At 38.4% G+C, this 22898-nt stretch overlaps 1 long non-coding RNA gene and 1 other non-coding gene across 2 annotated transcripts; both read left to right on the top strand.

Moving 5' to 3' along the window:
- The first annotated feature begins 295 nt into the window (after positions 1–295).
- LOC132002258 (uncharacterized) lies at positions 296–14389 on the top strand. The gene is made up of 3 exons (XR_009399781.1): positions 296–785; positions 1820–1872; positions 14094–14389. It is a non-coding gene; the product is annotated as an uncharacterized LOC132002258 (long non-coding RNA).
- A 1185-nt stretch (positions 14390–15574) lies between these two features.
- LOC132002377 (small nucleolar RNA SNORA31) lies at positions 15575–15705 on the top strand. The gene has a single exon (XR_009399863.1). It is a non-coding gene; the product is annotated as a small nucleolar RNA SNORA31 (small nucleolar RNA).
- Positions 15706–22898: the final 7193 nt, after the last annotated feature.

Raw genomic sequence — 22898 nt, 5'->3', positions numbered from 1 at the left:
TGTTCGTTGAATCTTTGTTTTAAAATCAGACTACAGTGTTGCAGTCTCAGAGCTGTTTCCTGAACATAATCTATTTTTTTTCTCCTATATATTGAGCACTTTCTATGGGGCCTCTCTTTAGTGTGAAAGCTCCAACTGTGAAAAGATGTTGTCACCATCCTCAAGAAGATTAAAGTCTAGTAGAGATAACAGGCGAGCCAACAGGTATTTACAACACAGTATGATAAGCCCTGTAGGAGAGATATATATACAGCTCTGATGCAAATATACACATGAAAGAAACCTAACCCTGAGTTTCAGAGCAAGAAAACCTGCCAGAGTAGTTCATCTCAGAAGTAGGGACAGGATGATTGCAGGCGTAGGTACAAAGATCTGAAGGCAAGAGACAACCTGGTGTACTAGGGGGAATGGTTCTGTACGAGCTGGAGCAGAGTGAAGACAGGTGTCAGGGAAAGAATGGTGTCTAATGAGAAAGAGAAGAATAAATAATCGAATCAGGCAATAAAAAGACTTGTTGAATTTAACTAAAAGTAAAAAGATTAGGTTTAACTAGTTAGACAATAAGGGATTCTATCAAAAGCAGGGAATGAAAAGTTAGAAAGGCCAAAAAAAAAAAAAAAAGGAGAGAGAGAAGAGAAAAGAAAAGGCAATGAAGCATATCATATACACACCAAAAAATCATAACTTAAAAAGTTCCTTAGAAAGAGATGGGAATACTCGGCATGTTTACCTGTGACTTGGGTTGAATCAACCTGGGACTCTACTTCAAGGACAACCAGAAATGGGTAAGTGGTTTTGTAACCTCAGGAATGTTGGGAATAATTTTTGGAAGCATTATATAAGTTTGTAACTTTTTTCAACACTGGTCTGAAACAGATATGTTTTCCATGCTGTAATTCATGACTTCTGGGAATAAAGCCCCACTGTTTATAAAATGCATAAACAATTTTCAAAGAACTTTATAAAGATTTTGGCTTGTTCTACTCGTAAATCGTTCACTCTTAACATGCTGTCAATTGTCAGTCAAGATATTTTTAAACAGACATTCTATTTTCAAAATCTAATCTTTGAAACCATGAGTTTTTTTTTTTAATTAAGAACATGACTCCTAAAAGTATGAAATGAATACTGTCAAGTATTTTATTTTAACTCATTAATTAATGAGGAAATCAATAAGGTATGAAAACTGGTTGAAATGAGAATTTAAAGCACAGATATATATATGTATAGGCAATCAAGACTGCTAAAATGGGGGCGCCTGGGTGGCTCAGTGGGTTGAGCCTCTGCCTTTGGCTTGGGTCATGATCCCTGGGTCCTGGGATCGAGCCCCTCGTCGGGCTCTCTGCTCAGTGGGGAGCCTGCTTCTCTTCCTCTCTCTTTGCCTGCTTGTGATCTCTGTCTGTCAAATAAATAAATAAATAAATCTTAAAAAAAAAAAAAGACTGCTAAAATGAATTTGCTAATAGATGAAAACTCATTAATAACTTAAAATATAAAATTTAAAATGATCTTTTCCACCGAGTAAAAACAAATTGTACCTCTACATGACATATTTCACTTGTATTGCTGTGATGAGAATCATATGAGAAATACCAGTTTTCTACAATTTAATTCTAACCCTACAGTTATGAAATTGATACAGAAAAACAACCAAAGTTACATAGCCTAATTGTGTCAGATAATCCCTGCAGGAAATCCTAACATTCATTTAAAAGGGCATTCATCTCTTTTGTCCATTTCCAAATCTTTGCATTTTTTCCTTGATAAATCTAACATTGATTATGTGACTGTTCTCTTTTTCTGTATAATGTTCCAACAGAAAATGAATATTTTAACTGGCCTATTAGGATGCTGTTCCTCTGCACCAAGATGGTAATAAAATCTTACCTGTTCTCATAAGTAAATTTTGGAAATGTTTTCTTTGAGTGTATTTTTCAAGTTCCAAATGTTTATGAGAATCTGACATATGATTTTAAATATCTAATTTGAATTAGATTTCAATTAATCTAATTTCAATTAAATTAAATCTAATTTCAATTAAATCTAATTGAAACTTTTTAACGTAAAGGATATAAAATAATTAAATTAGACAGAATATGAATTTTTGAAGAATCTATTTTTAACATTTATAAGTTGGTTTATCAAATTTAGAAAATTTGTTAAGTGATTAGAAGGGCTATCTTTAAAGCTCTAGGTAAAAATGTATCTGTACAACAATGTGACTGTACAACAATATGAACTAACTATACACTTAAAAATGATAAAAATTTTAAGCTTTATGTTATGTATTTTTATCATTAAGAAAAAAACACATTTACTTGTCTTCTAAGATATGTAAGATCAAGACATTTAAAATTTTTAAATGTATTCAAAACACTTACAGTAATGTAAAATAACTAAATTTGTAAGTAGAGTTAATTGCAGGGGAAATTTTTATCCACTATTTCATAAATTGATTGTTAATAACAAAAAGTTGAAGCTAATAATTCATTTTTTTACACATTGGTTTTACAAATAAAATTAATAGTAAATTTATTTTACAAATAAAATTAAAAGATTTTGAGGTAGAGGGATCCAAGATAAGGCAGGAGGACAAAGGAGAGACCAGACGGTAATAGTAAGGAGTTTAGATTATATCTTGTGAGTAACAGGAAGCTACTAAAGCAATGGGAGTAGCACATTTGCACATTATAGAGAGTAACTCTGGCTTGTTCTGTAGACAAAAGACTAGAGGGAGATAAAATTGATGGCAAAAAAAAAAGTTAATAGATTATTGCTGATATTTAGGTGAAATATGATGATCAGGACCAAAGCAATGAAATAGTAATTATAACCAACTTACACTGAGCACTTACTATGTGTCAGAAACTCTTTTAAAAAGCGCTTTACCCATTCTAACTCAGTTTATTCTTGTATTAATGTTATAAGGTAGATATTGTTACCTTGTACAGCACAAGAATTAATCTTCTACTCACAAAGTCATAGGGAAATTCTAAGAATACATGATTCTGCAAATGCCTTATCAACCTGACTAGGGAGTGGGGAGTGGGAAACTGGTTAATGCTATTAAAAAGATAAACTAAGGCATATCAAAAATTTTAAGAGTTTATTTAAGCAAAAATCTATTTGAACCAGGTCGGCAACAAACCAGAAGTAGTTAGGCAGGCTCCACCTACAGGGGCTGGGGGAGAGAGCTTGCAGGGCAATGGCAGAAGCAAAGGAAAGATTGGCTGCAGCTTTATTTAGTTGGCTGTTTGTGATTGGTTACCATTGGCTTCAAATCCATAAGCTTGAGGCATTTATAGGCTTAGATTTGGTTTCTCTAGAGAAGCCGCCAGGGCATTAAAGCCCTCTCAGTCCAATGGCCTCCTTGTTTAAATAATTTAGTAATAGTAAGATACAAAGAATAATCAACTCTACTGTTTGAAGGTCCAACTTCAAAAAAGAATGGGCCCAGAATGGGAATAATTTTGTTTACATGCAAGTTAGTCCTGACTTAACGAACAAATTATTAACTTGCAAAGACAGCAAGTTCCAAATATACAAATAATTGATTTCGGAAAAAAACAAATGTATTTCTTATGATGAGGTAGTTGAGGCAACCGTTAGTTACTGATTTATTTGTTTGTGTATGTGGTGGCTGTGGTGTTTTATCTCATAAGAAATCTTATTTCAGTAAATGACTAAGCAAATGAGAGTTACTTGAAAAATGGGTAGGTTTCACATATGCCATGAAATGTCACAGGTCATATTTTCTCTCTCAATGATAGCTTCAAATTGCTGGTGATAAAACAAGAGCTAAATGCCTTGTCTCTTACAAAATGGGAGATTTTAAAATCTGCGTATGTAAAACTGTCAGCCCTTCAGATACTTTATCTGAGCTCAAGGAATTCCAGGATCTCAGGATTCCGTCGTCTTTAAGTACCTTATTGGCCAAACCATCCCCAACCTTCCCATGCTCTGTTGTATTTAAAAGCATGGGGGGAGGGGTGCTTGGGTGGCTCAGAGGGTTAAAGCCTCTGCCTTCAGCTCAAGTCATGATCCCAGCGTCATGGAATCGAGCCCCGCATCAGGCTCTCGCCTTGGTGGGAGCCTGCTTCCTCCTCCCTCTGTCTCTGCCTCCCTCTCTCTCTGCCTGCCTCTCTGCCTACTTGTGGTCTCTCTCTGTCGAATAAATAAATAAAATCTTTAATTAAAAAAAAAAAAAAAGCATCAGGAAGGTCCCCGAAGGCTTACTCCTTAGACAGGAAAGAGAAATGGAGCCTTTGGGTAATATTTTCTCTCTCCTAGTGGTAAGGAAATACATTGTTTGCCTTATATTAGCAACAGAGTACAATGAATTAGGGCTTAGGAAGGGGGTGTCTCTAAACAGGTCTGAATCATACCTTGAGGAACACACAACAGATTTAACTCCTTTGGGGTAGGACTTTAAAGGAATACTATTCTAAAGTTCTACCAGGCTTTCCCTTTAATATCCTACAAATTGGATGGAAAACTTTACAGGTACAGGCCAAAGGCAATACCTGCTGCCTCATTACCAGCGGAACCGCCTGCTCCACAAACCAGTTCATGGATTACAAACCTGCCCAATGACAGTCTATTCTCATGTGGTCATTTTCACCCATCCCTACAGTAATGCTGCAGCAGTTGACTGGAATATTCACCCTTTTTTCTTAATTGAGATTCCCTAAAATACTAGACCAGGAATTCCTAGAAATAAATAATCCAAAAAAAGTATATATCCCCCATGAGCATAATTTTAGGATGTTCCATTTCAGCACAACCTCTTTAACAATAAAAACATATTTGGGGAAAAGACACCATAAATGGTCGTAATAATGGTGTATGTGTTTGTCTTCTTAGGTAATTTCACCTGAGCTGTCAGTGCAGGCTAACTGACATTAATTAGTTAATTAGTAAATCAGCTGGCCTCCACAACAAAGTCTTCATATATTTCAACCCACTGAAAATGGAGCAGAATCATTACAATAGCTCAGCTGCTTTGAAGGGACTATAAATAGTGAAAGTCTAGTATCAGATGGAAAGTAGTCTCGTGTAGTGGAAACTACAGTTTTGCTGCTGACAGACGTGAGTTCAAACCAGCATTGTTTACTCATCAGCATTTTGATCTTAAGAGGTTAATTTAAATCTCTGGGTCTTAGTTTTATCACTAACAAAATGGGAGCTATGACAACTGCCCTTTCAATTATTATGAAGTTTGTTAAAAAATATATATATGTAAAAGACCTGACATATAGTAGATCTTATTATCACGTTCAGCATCAGGATTCTCAAGCAGCTGCCCCACTGCAAACTGGTAAGCTGAGTAGAAAACACATTTGAAAGATAATAGGAAACAATAGAAAACTGTCTCATGCACTTCTATTAAGGAATGAGTTTGACTCTATTTTAGCAAAGGCTTCACAAGTGTCAGCTGTAGAAAAACAAATGTTTTCAGTGAACTGATTACAGCCACGAATGAAAAGCCATTCTTCACACTTGCAAAATGTGCACACAAAGGGAGTTGCCAGCCATGTTTACAGTAGCAGCTTTTTTTAATTAGAAAAGATTGTAAGATACATCGTATATGCAGTTCCTAGTGATGAAAACAGGAATAATTATATAATAGCCATGATTTTGCAAAACATAACCTTTTACCAAGCACCTGTTGAAGCTACCAGGCGATCCTAGAGATTCACCAAATACCCTGCATATCACTAAACACTAATGCTGAAAGTTCAGCACATTTCCTTCAAGTCTTCAATGAATTATGACATGTTTATACTGTTAATAACATGCTAACTAAGATATATCCATACTGTTTCCTCTGCTTGAGGCACTTGTGTTCCCTCGTCATAGCATATAACTCAGTGTTTTATTCATAATAAGTATTCCATAATTACTTTACAGAAAATAGCCACAGTGAGCACAAATGTAATTCTTTAATCAAACAGTGGATGAATTCACTTTAAAGGGTATGATACTACTGAAACATCCATATTAAGCATGAGCTTTAATTCAGAATGGATTATAGCTTGTGAGTCAAATAATTACAGGGTTCATGTTTTGCATGTTTATTTCCTAGTCTGTTTTCCATATTTTCTTTGCAAAAAAAAAAATTGGACTCATTTGGTCCCATATAGATCCCTGATTCCCATATCTGTTATCCTCTAATATGAGAAAAATTACTATTTTATCACTGAAGTCATAATGCCATAAAACAGCTGTCACCAAAAACTTTCCATGACCTCACATATGTGAAAACATTAATGAATTGCAAAAGTCAACATCAGTGTTCCTCATTTTGGCACAGAAGGAACACATGTGTCCCAAGATGAATCACCCAGGAATGTGTACTGGAACCAAGAGGGAATCAGGCAGCTGCTTTCTTGGCAACAGAAGTGACAGCATCTGGAGCTTCTGTGGAGGCAGACTGCATTGAGGTACTGTGATTCTCCCCTGCGATGCTACTAAAGCAACATATCTCTTGACTATCACATGAAAAATGCCATTGTTACTTCTACATAGCATACAAAGGGACTGGCGATGACATGTGTTTGCCAGCATATTAGAAGACCACTTCCCTCTGCAAGACTTCGTAAAGATCCAGCAATGAAACCCTACCGAAATAACTTAACCTTATGTGAGAAGTTTCCTCCTCACATAAAGTTCAGGATAGACAACTGAGAGCTGATATGGTGGTTTCATCATCACCTGGGACTTGGACTACTTTCTGTTCCACTTCATGATTACTTACCATTGGTCAACATGGTGCACCAATCGTCATAACTGAGTTCTAAACAGGAAGCAAGTAGCAGCGAGCAGGTTTAAAGTGCACCTATATCCTATCTCAAGGAAGTTTCCCAGAAACTGTCATGCCCTGCCACTTATTTATTTATATCCCTTTGGCTAGACCTTTAGGCATATGACCATATTAGTTGCAAATGTTGTCCTTTTTCCAGGCAATCAAGGGACCAGGTACATCGTGTACCTTAGAGTTCTCAGAAGAAGAGAAGGGCATTAGGATGGGCAACACGAACCTCTGCCACAGTAACTAAAATGGCAAGAATCTGAGTAGATTACAAGATAAAAAAATATTTTGGATCTTGGTATCATTATGGCACAGACCTAGAGAGAAAGAAAATGCTATGGGGTTTGGCTTTGCTACTCACCTATGAATCAATCCAACTTGTATTTGCAGAGTTCTCTTACAACATTTCCAAAGTCCTCACACATTAGAAATTATTTTCAATACCACAAGTTATACAGCCTTCAAACAGTTTCCGATCAGTCACAGTGGCCAGAATCCCTTATGGGACTTATTTTTATTACATACTCTACTTGGCCAAAGAAGCATTTACATATCAGAATGCCTTGGGTCACCCAAATTGTGACTTAGATGTCAAGCAGGAGCCAACGAACAGAAAACTTGAGATGGGTGATAAATGTAGACCCGGAACAAGAAATTGTGAGGTAAGCGCTGACAATAGTGGATTGACACCCGCTAACCACTCACTACTCCCCTCCCAAGTCTCTGTCACCCAAGTTCAGGCCAATTAGTCATCATACTGGAACATAGGCCAGCCACGTACAATGCCAACCTAAAACACTAATCAACCCGGTGGAGAAACAAATGGCTCCGTTTAACACATTGTGACCGTGTCGGTAATACAGTAAACTCAAATGAGGAGTACAGCTCAATCAGAGAGGTACTTGGCAGAAAACAGAAGAAAGCCTCTTGGCAAGCCACTTGTGTCATGTTTTTGAATGTCCACAGACTTCAAGTTTTTCCTTTCTCTTTTGAGGTAGAAGATACAGATGAAAAAAATAAAAGTACATGTCTTTCATATTTGTCTCTAAAACAAAAAGTGAACAAATTTTTTTCGCCATTCCAGGGCCATTCTGTTTTTTCTTTGGTTCGCTTGTGTTTGGTTTTGTTCTTTTACCGTGATAATATGATGGGCATGGGTGGTGCAGCTGTGTCTTCTCTCCTACCGCTATTTGGTAGCAATTCTTACCATATTTACTCCATAGGGTAATCCCAATGTACTTCTACCTTCTGTCAGTGTTCCTGCATATAATAAATATTGTGATTCAACATCCCAATCTGATGAAAAAAGTATTCATAAGGACTTTCCAGTGAAAACATGCTCTACCCCAATTACTTGCAAAAGCAAAGGGAACTTCTCTTAATAGATTGTGGTAGCCAACCTCCAATATGACCCCACAGTCCTTGCTTCTTGTATTCATACCGCGTGTTAGTCTCCTGTATGAATCAGAGCTGGTCTATCTGATAACTAAAGTACAGACAGGCATGACAGCATGACTTTCAAGGATAGGCTGTTAATGGTATTGAAGCTTTGGTTTGTCTGGATGGCTTGCTTTGGTAGAAACCAGTCACCACATTATAAGGACAGTCAACCCAGCCATACGGAAAGGCCCTCAGGGAGAGGAACTGAGACCTTCCACCAAAAGCCAGCTGCAATTTGCCAGTCATGTGCGTTAGTGACCTTTGCGGAGGATCCTTCAGCCCTAGTCAATTCTTCAGATCACTGTAGCCCCACCTGACATCTCATGAGAACCTTCACTTTAGAACAGTTTGGCCAAGCTGTTTCCATACTGCTAATTCACAGAAATGGTGATAGATAACTGGTTAGGTTGTTTATAAGTTTCTAAATTGGGTGGCAGTATGTTGCACAGCAATAGATAACTAACACACACACAATCACATAAAACCCTCACCTTTAGTTCTTTTACCTGCTGGCTAATTCTGTAGAGAAATACATTGACCAACATCTCCCTGCAGGTGCCCCTGTAACACACACACATACACACTCTCTCTCGCAATCTCTCTCTCTCAAGCATAATCGGATTGACCATTTGACAATATTGAATTAAATTGCACTGGTTACTCCTGTAAGGCTAGTATGAGACTCATCTGGCCTGACTAATCCTATTATCATGCGTTGTCCCTCTCTTACAGATCTCAGAAAATGTCTCCATGATGTCATATTTTAAAATAGTCATATTGTTCCAATGAATCAAGGAGACAATCCAGGATTTGAGGAGACGTAGCCTCCTCCAGCTGACTTTAACATTATCAGTCTGTGAAAAATGTCTCTCATTTGTTTCGATGGCTTCATGTATCTGCCACATCTGAGCCACTTAGTTCCCTCTTGTTTGGGAAAACGTGATCAATCTTCTCAGCCTGCGAAGTCTGAACGCTTACTCGTTACTCCCTACTGCCACCTCCTGGATGTCTAACCCTTCGTCAATATGAGATCACACTGAAGTTACTATTTCTTGCCTGAAGACATTTAAGAAAGGCTTTCCTCCAACATAGTCATGTTCACTTTTCAGTCACTTTCATTTGTTTAAGCAATGAGCACTTAGCCCCACATGTAGCAAACCATGAGACTACAATATGGCTTAGCTAATAATTGAGGCAACAGAATGGAGTTTCTCTTCATAGTTTCTTTCAACGTCTAATGCTCTTTCTGAAACCAGCTAACTAACTGTGTGACTTGGAACAGATCACCTGAGCTTTCTATGCCACCATTTAAAATAAAGGAGGAGTATTGATCCACTGACCTAGAACATGGAGAAAGGAAACCAAATTATTTAAAATTATAAAGTTAAATTATGCCAGTCTAAAAATGCTAAGGATGATGGTTTAAGGGAAATCCATATACATACACTCTCATCTTTATGCTACATATTTTAAAACTTCAAAGCTCAACTAATAAGTTATCCTTTATGGCTTAGAACTTCAGTATCATTCTCACGTTGTGCTTCTAAATGAATACTGTGACTGCCTCTCTTGTCAAATGCATATCTAAATCAGAACACCTCACCTGTTTAGTATGAGTCCTCTGGTTTTAAAATATGTATCTGTATTTCTGTATAAAATATATATTTAAATACATATTTAAAATATGTATCTGTATTTAAATTATGTATGTATACATATACATATAAATCTATATGTATAGATTTATACATGACCTATGCTTATTGTTATTCCTCTTAATTTCAAAATATATGATTGAATTGTTTTTCCAATGTATATTGTAAATCTGTTCATTTGTGAATACAGAGGCCCCCTCTTCTATGGATCCCAAAACAATTCCTAGAAGTGGGGTGGGGGTGAGGGAAGGTAGGGCTGCTCTTGGGTTGTATTCCTGTGTAGAAGAGACTTTGTAAAATTGATATATTCAGAACTGAGATGAATAGTGAGTTACTTGGCTTCTGACTGGTGGATGATCCCAGTTTTTTTTTTTTTTTCCTGCATGTGGATCCTGAAAAAAAATGACAAAAGCCACGTTTTAAAAATGTCCAAATCTGTGGACTCATTTCCACAAGTGAAAATGTTGACAGCTTTCTACCAAACATGTGCACAATCATCATCCTCTCAGCAAACTGTCCAGAAACTAAGATAACACTGTTAACTGTATTAGGATTTTAAAAAAAGCAGTCCATCAACATAAATACATTTATTTGGCATGCTTCCTCTTCAATCATTTCACCAAAAGCAAATACACACACATGCACACCCATTCATTTACAGACATACACACACACACACACACACAATTTTCTAGTACTTCTCATGGAATGCAGGTGTTGATGGCTATTTCATTAAATCCTGTTTGAACAATTCTTTTTTTTTTTTTTTTTTTTTTTACTTCTTCAGCTATTGTTTTAAACTGTGAAGAAACTATGCTATGCACAGTTAAAACAGTATCATGGAGGTAGCAAGCATGCTTTGTGATCCCCAGGGTCCCACAGCAGAAACAATCCAACAAAATATCAGCAAATGATTAGGTTAAAATGAATTGGGGGGATTTAAATTCAAATTCACATTTTAAATGAATTTAAATTCCAGGTCTCTTCTTAAATCCATCCTTGTCTGTCCTGGAATGTCCTTCACCTATCTTGACCGAATAGATCAGTTTCATTCCACCAAGACTAAAATATAATATCTCAATAAAGGAAAAAATCATCAGAGCCCTACATCATCCTCTGCCTTTTTTTTTTTTTCCTGGTTGCTATACTTGGAACAAACTCTGTCTGAGCAGATCAACTATTCAATGTCCAGTGGCTTTGGCTGACAGACTACATTCCAAAATGGACATTTACTCAGGATGAGGAGGGGTGAGCGTGGGCGGTGGATTGACAGGGAGCCAGCTTGTGGCCATATGCAAACGAAACAGCTTGAAGTCAAGCCTGCCTGTTCCTCCCACTCTCCCATCCTCTTCAGCTTGTAGCCCAGCTGTCAGTCCTGCCCAACCGCCTCTCCGATGCCAACCAGAGAACACTGTCTAGATGGCCTAGCCTATTTTTTCCCTTTCTGCCTCCCATGGCGTCTTCACCTCCCCACTGTGCAAGGAGCAGGCACCCTGAGTGTCTCATGTCGTTATTTTCCCATTTGCCACCCCATACTGCGAATTTAATTTTAGCACTGTGCATGTGAAGAACTGTCCATTTATATTCTTAAAAGGCAAGAGAGGCCATTAGGCTTGTTCACATATTTGAATGTTCCTTTCCAGTAACAGTGTGAGCTGTCCGATTTGATGGATTTTTGACGCTGCGATCTTTGACATACAAAATGTCGTATAAAGCCTTTAAATTCTAGGACTGGATTATTTGGGGGGCAAAGAAAAAAGCACCTTCCCAGGAGTTGTAGTTCTTGATGATTAATGCTTATGAAATATAACAGATATTATGAGATAGAAAAATACCAAGTGACAAGAATGTAGCACTTCACAATTACTTCAGGAATTTTATTTTTATCCCCTCCAATCCCTCCTCACCATCTCCAACTCTACCAAGGAAATCTTGACAATGGAGAGAGAGAAGAAACCAAAGTGATTCTTTCCTTTATTCAGGCAAAACGCTAAATCCTATTTCCCTTCTTTCCCGAAGTTGCAGATCAACACACACAGGCACACGAAGATGCTTTACTCTCCGCTTAAAGCTTTGTGAGGAAAACGGGCGAGGGTGGCTGAGTGGAAGAAGAGAAAGGAAGGTGACAAGCACAGAGAAATGATTGTGTAACTGGAGGTGCTGCATCTCCTTTAAAGAGGGAGCAGGGATCGTGTCCAACGAACACCCACTTCCTCTTGCTACTTTCCACTGCACTTTTTAAAAATAACTTTTATTTTTAGAGCAGTTTTGGGTTCACAGCAAAATTGAGCAGAAGGTACAGAGAGTTCCCATATACCTCCTGTCCTTACATATGCAGAACCTCACCCATCACCAACATCCCCCCTGGAATTTGTCACAGTTGAGGAACCTGTATTGTTACATCAGTCTCATCGAAAGTCTGTAGTTTACGTTAGGGCCGACTCTTGGTATTGTACATGCCATAGATTTTGACAGATGCATAATGACATGCATCCACCATTATAGTATCATACAGAGCCGTTTCACTGCCCTAAAAATCCTCTGTGCTCTGCCTGTTCATGCCTTCTTCCGTACATGCCCTGGCAACCACTGATCATTTTACTGTCTCCATAATTTTGCTTTTTTCCAGAATGTCATATAGTTGGAATCATATGGTTTGTAGCCTTTCCAGATTGGTCTATTTCACTTAGAAATGTGCAACTTTCCTCCTTCTCTTTTCATAACTTTACCGCTGCATTTTAATTATTGCAGACATGGATACTAAACCCAATCCTGGGACACAGTTAAAATGAACATAAGGTTCAGAGATTAGATGCTGTTAGTTTCCCAAGGAAGAACTGGAAAGAAAACAGTAAAGCAGTGTCGTCTTCTGCCTTTTATTTTTTTTAAGATTTTATTTATTTATTTCACAGACAGAAATCACAAGTGAGCAGAAAGGCAGACAGAGAGGGGGAGCAAGCAGGCTCCCCACTGAGCAGAGAGCCCAACTCAGGGCCCGATCCCAGGGCCCGATCCCAGGACCCTAGGATCATGACCCGAGCCAAAGGCAGAGGCTTCAGCCCACTGAACCACCCAGGCGCCCCTGCCTTTTTTTTTTTTTTTTTTTTTTTTTTTTTTTAGGATTTTATTTATTTATTTGACACGGAGAGAGAGATCACAAGTAGGCAGAGAGGCAGGCAGAGAGAAAGGGGGAAGCAGGCTCCCTGCTGAGCAGAGAGCCCGATGTGGGGCTCAATCCCAGGACCTGGAGACCATGACCTGAGCCAAAGGCAGAGGCTTTAACCCACTGACCCACCCAGGTGCCCCTCTTCTTCTGCTTTTAATGCTATTTCCCATTTTAGTAATTTCAAACAAAACCTCAAAAACAAAGTATGGGAGGCTGAGGGACACAGCCAGGAAGATCCAGCTGTGGAACCCAACTCTTACTCTCGTATACCTGTAAGGTTTGGGGGAAGTTCTTAACATCTGTATAAAAACTGGCTTTGTTAGAACTTCACAGAACACCAGCACAGCACCCAGTCCATCCAGAAGGATTCAAAAAAATTATTAGAATATCATAATGCAGGTGTGGCAGCATATAATGATTAACAAAGTGATATTCTCTGTCCCTGAACTTGAAACTTGAACTTGAAGAACATGAATGTGCCTTCTGAACTAAAAAAATGCATCCATGATGGTTGTACTAACTGTAGATTTTAACAAATGTAAAAAATTTAGAAAAGCTCAAAAGCAAAATCAAAGTAACTGTAATTTGGTAGGCAAGAGCCATTGAGATTGAATTGTATCATTGTCTAAAGGAGGACAGAATATGTTAAAGAAAAATAAAGTAGGATGGATACACCAGAGGAGGATGGTCAGATGAAAAAAATAAAAATAAAAATAGATGTCAACATCCCGGAGATTGGTAGTTTCCAGCCTACCCTGGGGAGAGTGACTGGGAATCTGGAGCATGTAAACTCCTCTGATAGGTTACCCTATTGTAGAGCAGGTATAATTCACTGGATGTCACCTGAATTGGATGAAATATCCTTTATTATCCTTTATTTCACCTTCCTCTATGCTGAACAACTCTCTGATTATTTATCTGGTTTCCGGTTAGATTGAAAAAGTGTCCTGAATAGCAAGCAGCACCATCCCACTCTAGAAAATAATATCTTCCATTGTATTTTCATGAATTGTCTGTCTAGGTTATCTACTAGAGTTTCTTTAAAAGTGATTGGCATGACTTCACTTCTCCAAGCAAGTCCAGGCAATGCTGGGATACTGAATGATTCAGAGGTGATCGGAGCCACAGTGAACTCCCCAGCCAATCTGCTCTTTCAGCAGTCACCTCGTCTTCTCCTGGTGGCATCTGGCCTTCCTCTCCCTCCTCTGCTCTACCTTTTTCCTACCCACAATAGTAATCAGTATTGCTTAATAATCGTGTGTGATTCCCACTGGAAGGGGCGCCTGGGTGGCTCAGTTGGTTGATTACCACTGGAAGATAGAGGAAAAATTTCAAGTGAAGACGGTCCCAGAAGATGACATAAAAGAAATGACTCTTTAGAAAAATTTCCTCTAATTTTTCAGTTATTTTGGTAGTAGGAAGCAGGCAATCACTTTCAAAGCAAAAAGTCTCAAGTAAAATAAAATGTAGCAAATGTTAAAATAGACGGGAGATATGTCACAATGAACAATACAGGAAATAATTCCAGTAATCTCGGAGATGTGGGCAATAATTCTCAAAGCAAAATAAGATATAGAAATTTTCAAAACAATAAAATAAAATATATGCACCCAAAAGAAAGAGATAAGGAACACTATTTTCAGAAAGGGTAATAAGAAACGAAAATAAAGATCTTGGTATTAGGGCTTGCCATCTGGAAGTTTACTGAATTTAAGATAAATGGCCTTGAAAGCTGCACCAACCTGAATTCCACTTTAGTGGACTATTCAAGACAGAGAACTATCTCTTAGGTCCTTTGGAAAAATAATAGAACTCAAGTGCAATACTAATCCAATAAAGAATTTTCAAGAGTCAATATCAGCTACTTAGCATGGTGATAGGCACAAAGCCAGTACTGTTGACTCCACTTCCGTTACTCAGAAGTATTGCTTTGCTATTAAACTATGGCTTTAGGGGATATTTAGACATTTCCCCCCTAAGCATTCCTCATAATTTATTCCATCTGGAAGATCTGCATCAAGCATAATTTAAAATCTTCAGGCTCTATTCTCTCCTGGTGTAGAAGCATAACTCCCATTAGTGCTAATGAAAGCTATCTGTACATCTCGAGCAGTGTACCTCTCTTAAGTGTTTAAGAACCAAAATGTTTTATGTCCTGGGAGAGAAACAGCCTTAAAGAGAATCCGGATCCAATTTAACAAGGTTAAAATGCAAAGGGTGGATTCTTTTCTGGATGACAGTATTCCTTAAGACGTATGTCATGTTTCTGTCAAAAAAAAAAAAAAAAAAAAAAGCCCAGCAGGGTTCTCACATACTCACTAGGGAAAAAAATGAATAAATAAAAATAAATAAATCCCAACTTGGAACATACACAAAGAATAAGAAATACTTCTATTGTAAAAAAGAAAGTTTGGAGTTTGGGATTGCTATTCTTGCCCCCCCCCCTTTTTTTTTTTTTGAGAGGAGAGGTTTATGTATTTGCCTTAAGAGTACAATGCTTTCCTGTGTTCACTGACAGACCTTAAATAATACTCTGTGCTTCTTCTGGTTTGCAGTAGGAGGCAAAAGAAAAAAGTCTCTGCACTTTCTATCTGGTCTTTGTGGTGGCCCAGAATGAGTAGGGAAACATATTTGTCCCCCCACCCCCGCCAAAAAAAAAGAGAGAGAGAGAGAGGACATACTTGATCTGCAGAGCACCCCTTTGCCTAGGATCAGAAGCTCATCAATTCTTGAGCAGGCCCTACCCTCCTCTAGCTAGATTATTTGCAGGTTAGAAATATGTTTTATAAATTCGTGACTAAAAGCATGTCATGTCCCACCTCCGCCGCACTCCACTGCTGTTGGATTCTGTATTTCTAGCCATCAGGCTGCTGGATTCCACAGAATATGCCCAAACCCCACGCCGAGCAGCCTGCAGCCATTTCCTTCCACACCACCACCGACCTTGGAGCTTCCTCCCGCAGGTTCTCCTGGACAGCTCGGGAGCTTGCTTGGCATACCAACACCTCTGAACTGCGGCAAGCAGTCTCAAGCCTCCCCCCACCCAACCACTACCCCTTAATGAAACAAAGAGGATATGTGATGCTTCCTGAAAACACAGAAATAATCCTGAGGAAGATTAAAGGATTTCACCATATTGTGGAATCAAATGGCAGTTCAAAAAAACTGGGATCGTCTCCAAGTTTTGATGTGGGGAAAATTCTGGTTATCACAACATTATCACTGAGGCTGTACGTGGCACAAAACATTGATATAAAGCAACATCGCTGCTGATTAAACACTATTAGCATATTCAGTTGGAAACACAAATGTAAACACAGATTGCCAATGTTTGCATCATGTACCACTGCAATATTCATCCTCAGGCAGGGATGAAGAAGCGGAGACCCAGAGACCGAAGAAAAGCTAGGGTTCACCCTCAGAGAATGCATAAATGAATGCTTAAAGTAGCTGAGGAGCTCTTATTTATCTTATTTTTAAAAAATGGTTAAGTTCTCTTTTATTTTTTTCTTTACAGCCTGTAGCTATTATGTACTTGTGATCTTGCCAAGTGGAATGTGGCTGGGAGCATATGTTTAATAAAAGTGTGTGCGGGCATGCACGCACACACACTCACACACACACACACACACACATTAAAGCAATACCACGGTTTCCTCTGAAACTGACAGATGTAAAGCACTTCGGGAATTGAGACACTCCTCTATTTTAACTCTCCACATTATGTTCAGGCACTTGGAGTCTGAGTATGTTAGAGCAAAGGGACATAAGGAAGCCTTATGCACAAGAGGAGTAAGAGCTGACAGACAGCCTGGAGCAGTTACTTTTGTTTGTCCAGATTTTTAAAGTGTTTTCCCCCCAGTTTTGGATTTCATGCATTTTCGAGATGCCAGAAACTCAACTGAGGTTGTGCACAGTTGTTTCCTTCTGCACTGACTTCTACCAAGCTCGCAGTCGATGTAGAGCCTATCTCTACAACTATCCAGACCTTTGTAGCGTATTTCATGCCATTATGCCTGTCTTTCTTTCCCTCCCACGGATTCCTAATCTGTTGTTGTAAGCCGCTCCAAATTCTTCATGAATTAAGGGTGACTATAAACGAGTAATTTTCAAATATGCGTACATACTTATGAATAGACATAATAAGAAAGTATCAAAGTTATATTTATATTGGGCTGAAGGAGTTCTTAACCCTGTATCTGCAGGCATCAAAGATGGAGCCCTTGACAGGAAAAGTCTGAGATGCAAAAACCTGAATTCATATCCAAGTGTTTTAGCTTCCTAAGGGTATAATTGTATGATTTTCTTATAGTCACTTAACCTTTGTAGGCTTCTTTTTTTTTTTCCAAATATTTTACTTATTTTTTTGACAGAGAGAGAGAGAGAGATCACAAGTAGGCAGAGAGGCAGGCAGAGAGAGGAGGAAGCTGGCTCCCTACTGAGCAGAGAGCCCGATGCGGGACTCGATCCCAAAACCCTGAGATCATGACCTGAGCTGAAGGCAGCAGCTTAACCCACTGAGGCACCCAAGTGCCCCCCTTTGTAAGCTTCTTAATTTGGAAAATGGTGTAGTTGCAATATGTAAGCAGTTTTTTCCTTTGTTTAGTAATAGGATCCTTCATTTCATGTAAAAACTTACCCAGAACCAACATTGAAAAGAACCCAAATTGAAATGATTGCAGTTGAAGCTGGGTGGAGTGTGGTGCTCCTTCTCTACAACGTTCTCTTTCACCTTCCATTTCACCTTCCTTGTCTCCACCACTTCCTACAGCACTTCTATGAAATCTAAAGAACACTATTGAAAACCAGTGAAATAAATCCTCTCCACAGACTCATTCAGATTGAAATTATTTTATTCCAGGTATGTTTAGAACAAGAGTCCGGTAGTCAAAACACTGAACATATACAGTATGGGTATCCACCAGTCAGAATGAACTCCAGCTGAAACCAACCAGTAACCTCTATCTCCTTGTACCAGGGGAAGATCAGTACTGACTTTGAGATTCATACTAAACATATCTAACCACTAATGATAACTGAAGCTCACTTATAGGGTGAGTATCTGGCAATACTATTTAGCAGGGGTGTTGGGAGAAGACAATGGAATAATCACTACTGTGGACTCTGGGAAACACACGGAGGGTTTAGAAGGGAGGCAGTGGGGGGATGGGTGAGCCCAGTGATGGGTATTAAGGAGGGCACAGATTGCATGGAGCACTGGGTGTTATACACAATGAATCATGGAACACTACATCAAAAAACTAATGATATACTGTATGGTGACTAATGTAACACTGTAACACAGATGGAGGAAGAGCATAGAGACTCTGAGCACCAATCAGTGCTCCTCAAACATACACATCCCCCAAAAACAAACAAATATCAACTTTTGGATCCAACACAGTCTCACTATTTAAAAAAAAAAAAAAAAAAAAGAGCCAACCAAACAAAAACAAACCTTCTCCAAAGACAAACTTCATAGACACAAGTGACTCAAAGTTTTACCCAATCAGCATCAATACACCTAACTTCTCCATCTGAAACACCTGCATTCAGTTAGTTTCTGGCATTCAGATCTCTCTCAAGGGACTTAGGACAGCTGGTCATGTTCCGTTTCTGGATTTGGGTGCTGGTATGTTCAGTGTGTATAACTTCACTGAGCTATATTTTGATGATATGCACATTTTTCTCTATGAATTTATATATCAATGAAGTTTTGTTTTGTTTTGTTTTTTTAATCTTCCCAGCATCATAAAACAGGCAATTTCTCTAGAGGTAAATATGTGTATTGGTTTTCTATGGAAGAATGACAAAATTACCATAAATTTAGCAGCTTAAGACAACACACATTTACTGTCTCACAGCTTTCAGTGCTAGGAGTCCAGCATGGCTTAGCTGGGTCCTTTCATAAGGATCTCACAAGGATGTAATCAAGGTAATCTCACAAGGATGTAATCAAGCCCATGGGCTAGGCTACATCTTCGTCTGGAGGATTGAGTGAGGAAGAATTTACTTCAAGGCTCTCTCAGGTTGTTGGCAGAATTCATTTTCTTGTGCTTGTAGGACTGAAGGTCCATTTTTTACTGGCTATTGGCTGGCAGTCCCCTCTAGTCCTACAGGTCACTTGTAGTTCCCTGCCATGTGGCCTTCTCCATAGGCAATCTACAACATGGCGGTTATTTCCTCAAGGCCAGCAGCCTCTGCTAAAATTGACTCGTATATAATGAAATGTAATCATGGGAAGTATCATTCCCTCATTTTTGCCATATTCTAGTGGTTAGAAGCAAGTTCTAGGCTCTGCCCACACCCAAGAAGAGGGGATCACTCCACACCATTTGCATTACGGTATGTCCATCCCAGTATCTAAAAATGCTCCCAACCTATGCTTACTTTTACCCAGAACAAAAATACAATTGTCTCCAAAGTAACCTCAACTCTCCAAAGCACAGGCAATGTTTTGGGCAGTTTGTGACCTTTGTGTTTTGGAACTACCTGGAATATCATATGACAGCTTTATAAACTTCCTACTCAAGAATTCAGTTTCACTGAGAATCACTCTGTTGCCTACATGATGCATAGGGAGTGCATAAGAAAGAGTCAGATATTGGTTATAAAGTCTTGACCTAAGAATTGGTGTCCAAGATGGAGAAAGAGATTTAGGAGTCACTGAGAAGAGAGAGTATGACATCTTAGGGTTCGTAAGGCATGCTGGAGTTACATTATCCCTGTTAACAGAGAACAAAAGGATCCTGGGATGAGGGGTGGGGAAGACAGATAATGGAACTAGAAGAAATGTGAGACCTAGCTGATATCAACTGATTGTACTCCAAAATCATATATAATATTCATGGGGTCCTATTTTATAACCAGAATTCACTGGGAGATAATTGGAGGATACTGTCCAAAACCCTATACCATGTCAACTGAGTATTGGCTGGCTTTGTTGATACATTATCTATCCACAATGAACAAGGATTGGGCTAAAGCAAAGCAGGACTTTGAAAAGTAACATGTCTTCACAGACCTGTACTGGATGTTTCAGTTGTTGACTACTTGTGAGTCGGTCCCTTTACACATGAGAGTACTTTAACATCTTGCCCAGTGATTATTTCCTTGACCTTGAGATTTGAGGCTAAGTAAGCTATGGTGAAAGCTCTAGCATGGAAGAGCTGGTGTTTGAATTTGATGGTTAATTTCATGTGTTAATTTGACTGGACCACAAGGAGCTTAGATATTTGGTTAAACATTCGTTCTGAGTGTATCTATAAGGGTGTTTCTGGATGAAATTACCATTTGAATCTTACACTCCGCAGTATGGGCAGGCCTCATCCAATCTGTTGAGGTCTAAATAGAATAAAAGATGGCTCTCCTGAGTCTGGACTTCTCAGCCTCCATAATCATGTAAGCCAATTCCTTATAATAAATCTCTCTCTCTCCATATATATTCATACACATACATAGAGAATCCTGACTAAATACACTAAGGCTGTTTACAATTAAATTCTGGATCTTACAGCTAAACTGGTACCAGGAATTATAAAAAGGAAGTTTTGCTCTTTCATTCATTTGATTTCATATATCCAGGATGCTTGTCTTGAGATAATTCACATGAAAATGTTTAGTAAACTAAATGTCCTTCAAAAATACCATTCTAACAAAGAATAAAGGAATCTTTCTAATGAAGAAAATAACAACTAAAAATTAAAAATAGGTTTGCAATGACATAGATGGACCTAGAGGGTGTTATGCTAAACAAAATAAAAAGCTAATCAGAAAGAAAATTATCATATGATCTCACTGATATGTGGAATTTAAGAAACAAAACAGAGGATAATAGGGAAGAGAGGAAGAAATAAAACAAGATGAAATCATAGAGGCAGACAAACCATAAGAGACTCTTAATCATAAGAAAAAAAACTGAGGGTTGCTGGAGGGGAGAGGGGAGAGGGGTAGGGGATGGGGTAACTGGGTGATGGACAGTAAGGAGAGCATGTGAGGTAATGAGCACTGGGTATTATATAAGACTGATGAATCACTGACCTCTACCTCTCAAATCAATAATATAGTATATGTTAATTGAACTTAAATAAAAATAAATTAATTTTAAAAATTAAAAGTAGGTAGCTTTTCTAATATGTAAGATGATTAATCAGTTACATAAAAACCTACTAAAATCAGTGTAACTATCTACACTGATCAATTAGCTAAAGAATGATGGACTCTCCATTTTTTTTAGACATATAAGCAAGACCTAAGTTGTAAGAAATGGGGAAGATGCCAAAAGCTAAAATTCTCAGCTAACTGTTCTTTGCATCTTTCCCAGGAAATGACAAAATTTGGGATGCCAAATTTGGTTCATTCATTCATGGCCAAGAAAATCATGAACAAACACCATGAAATCTCAGGATATCAATGATACTTGTTGTGGTGTTCTTAAAGACATGTTTATAATTCTTTGATACTCTTCCCTTTAAGAAGAGTAGCCCAGATTCTTTCTGCTTAAATGTGAGTTGGACTTAGGAACTTGCTTCTAGCAAACAAAATAGTAGAAGTAATCACTTCCAGAATCAGTTATTAAAAGCCTGTGTCTTCCATTCTGGGGCTCTTTTACTCTCTCACCGCTCAGCTGCCATGTTGTTGGAGCAAACCAAGGAAAAGAGACCCAAATAATAAAGGACTGAAGTCTTCTGACAACAACCCAGTGAATGAGTATGGGAGTGGATTCACCAGCCCCTTTAGATGACTGAACCCCAACTAACATCTTGACCGCAACTTCAGAAGTGTTCCAATGTCAGAATTTGCTAGCTCTGATCTCTGATCTCTGGCCTTCAGAAATTATGTGACATAATAAATGTTTGTTGTTTTAAGCTACTAAGTTTGAAAGTAATTTACATGCAGCAATAGATAACTAGTACATTAGTGTAATTTTACTCCTAGATTGGGTAAAATATCTCAGGCTTACTAAGTTTCCCATCACTTTTAAAATATCTTCTTTACCACAAATATCAAAATATTTAAAAATGAAGTCATATTTTTAGATTCTCATCTATTTTCAGTTTCTTTGAATGAGCAACATACTGAGGGCTGGGTGGAACAGGCTTAGGACTCCACATAACAAGCAGTAACACAATGGCTAATACTGAGAATTTCGTCAGTGCCCAATTCCTTGCTAATCATTCTTTTGTTATTTCATTTAATTCTCTCAACATGTATTGAGGTAGGTATTGGTATTTGCTTTATTTTTACATTGAGAAAACTGAGGCTCAGAGAGGGCATGTAGAGTTCCCAACAATACATAATTAATAAAAGAAATAGCCATTCTGAAACTAAAGTCTAATGCCAATTCACTTTTTCCCACTGTTCAGAGTAGGTTCTCTTTCTTTCTTTCTTTCTTTCTTTCAAGAGACCATGAGTGCATCAAGCAGGGTGGGAAGAAGCAGAGGGAGAGAGAAAATCCTGAGCCCAAATCAAGAACTGGACGCTTAACCAACCAAGCCACCTACGCACCCCAGGTTATTTCTTATAACAGTTATCTCCTGCCATCAGACACTGGATAAAAGGTTTTGCCTCTTCACTCCATTGGTCTGAGAGTATCTCCAGGCCTCACTTCTAAAACTGCCTTATTTTCTGGACAGTTTCGTGGCAAATGTTTTGATTTAGAGTGAATTCTTGTTTTTTAGATTTTATTTTTCGTCCTAGATAGCGTGTTAAGCCTGTCTCTTCCCAGAATGAGGGCTTTAATCTCCCATGGTCTCATGCCTCCAAACAGAAGAAGCCACCTCTCCCAATATTGCAGCCCACTCAGAGCCCTTGGCTCCCTGTTTGC

This window comes from Mustela nigripes, chromosome 14 (assembly GCF_022355385.1).
Source record: "Mustela nigripes isolate SB6536 chromosome 14, MUSNIG.SB6536, whole genome shotgun sequence".
Taxonomy (NCBI): domain Eukaryota; kingdom Metazoa; phylum Chordata; class Mammalia; order Carnivora; family Mustelidae; genus Mustela; species Mustela nigripes.
This window is presented reverse-complemented; position numbering and strand designations above follow the sequence as displayed.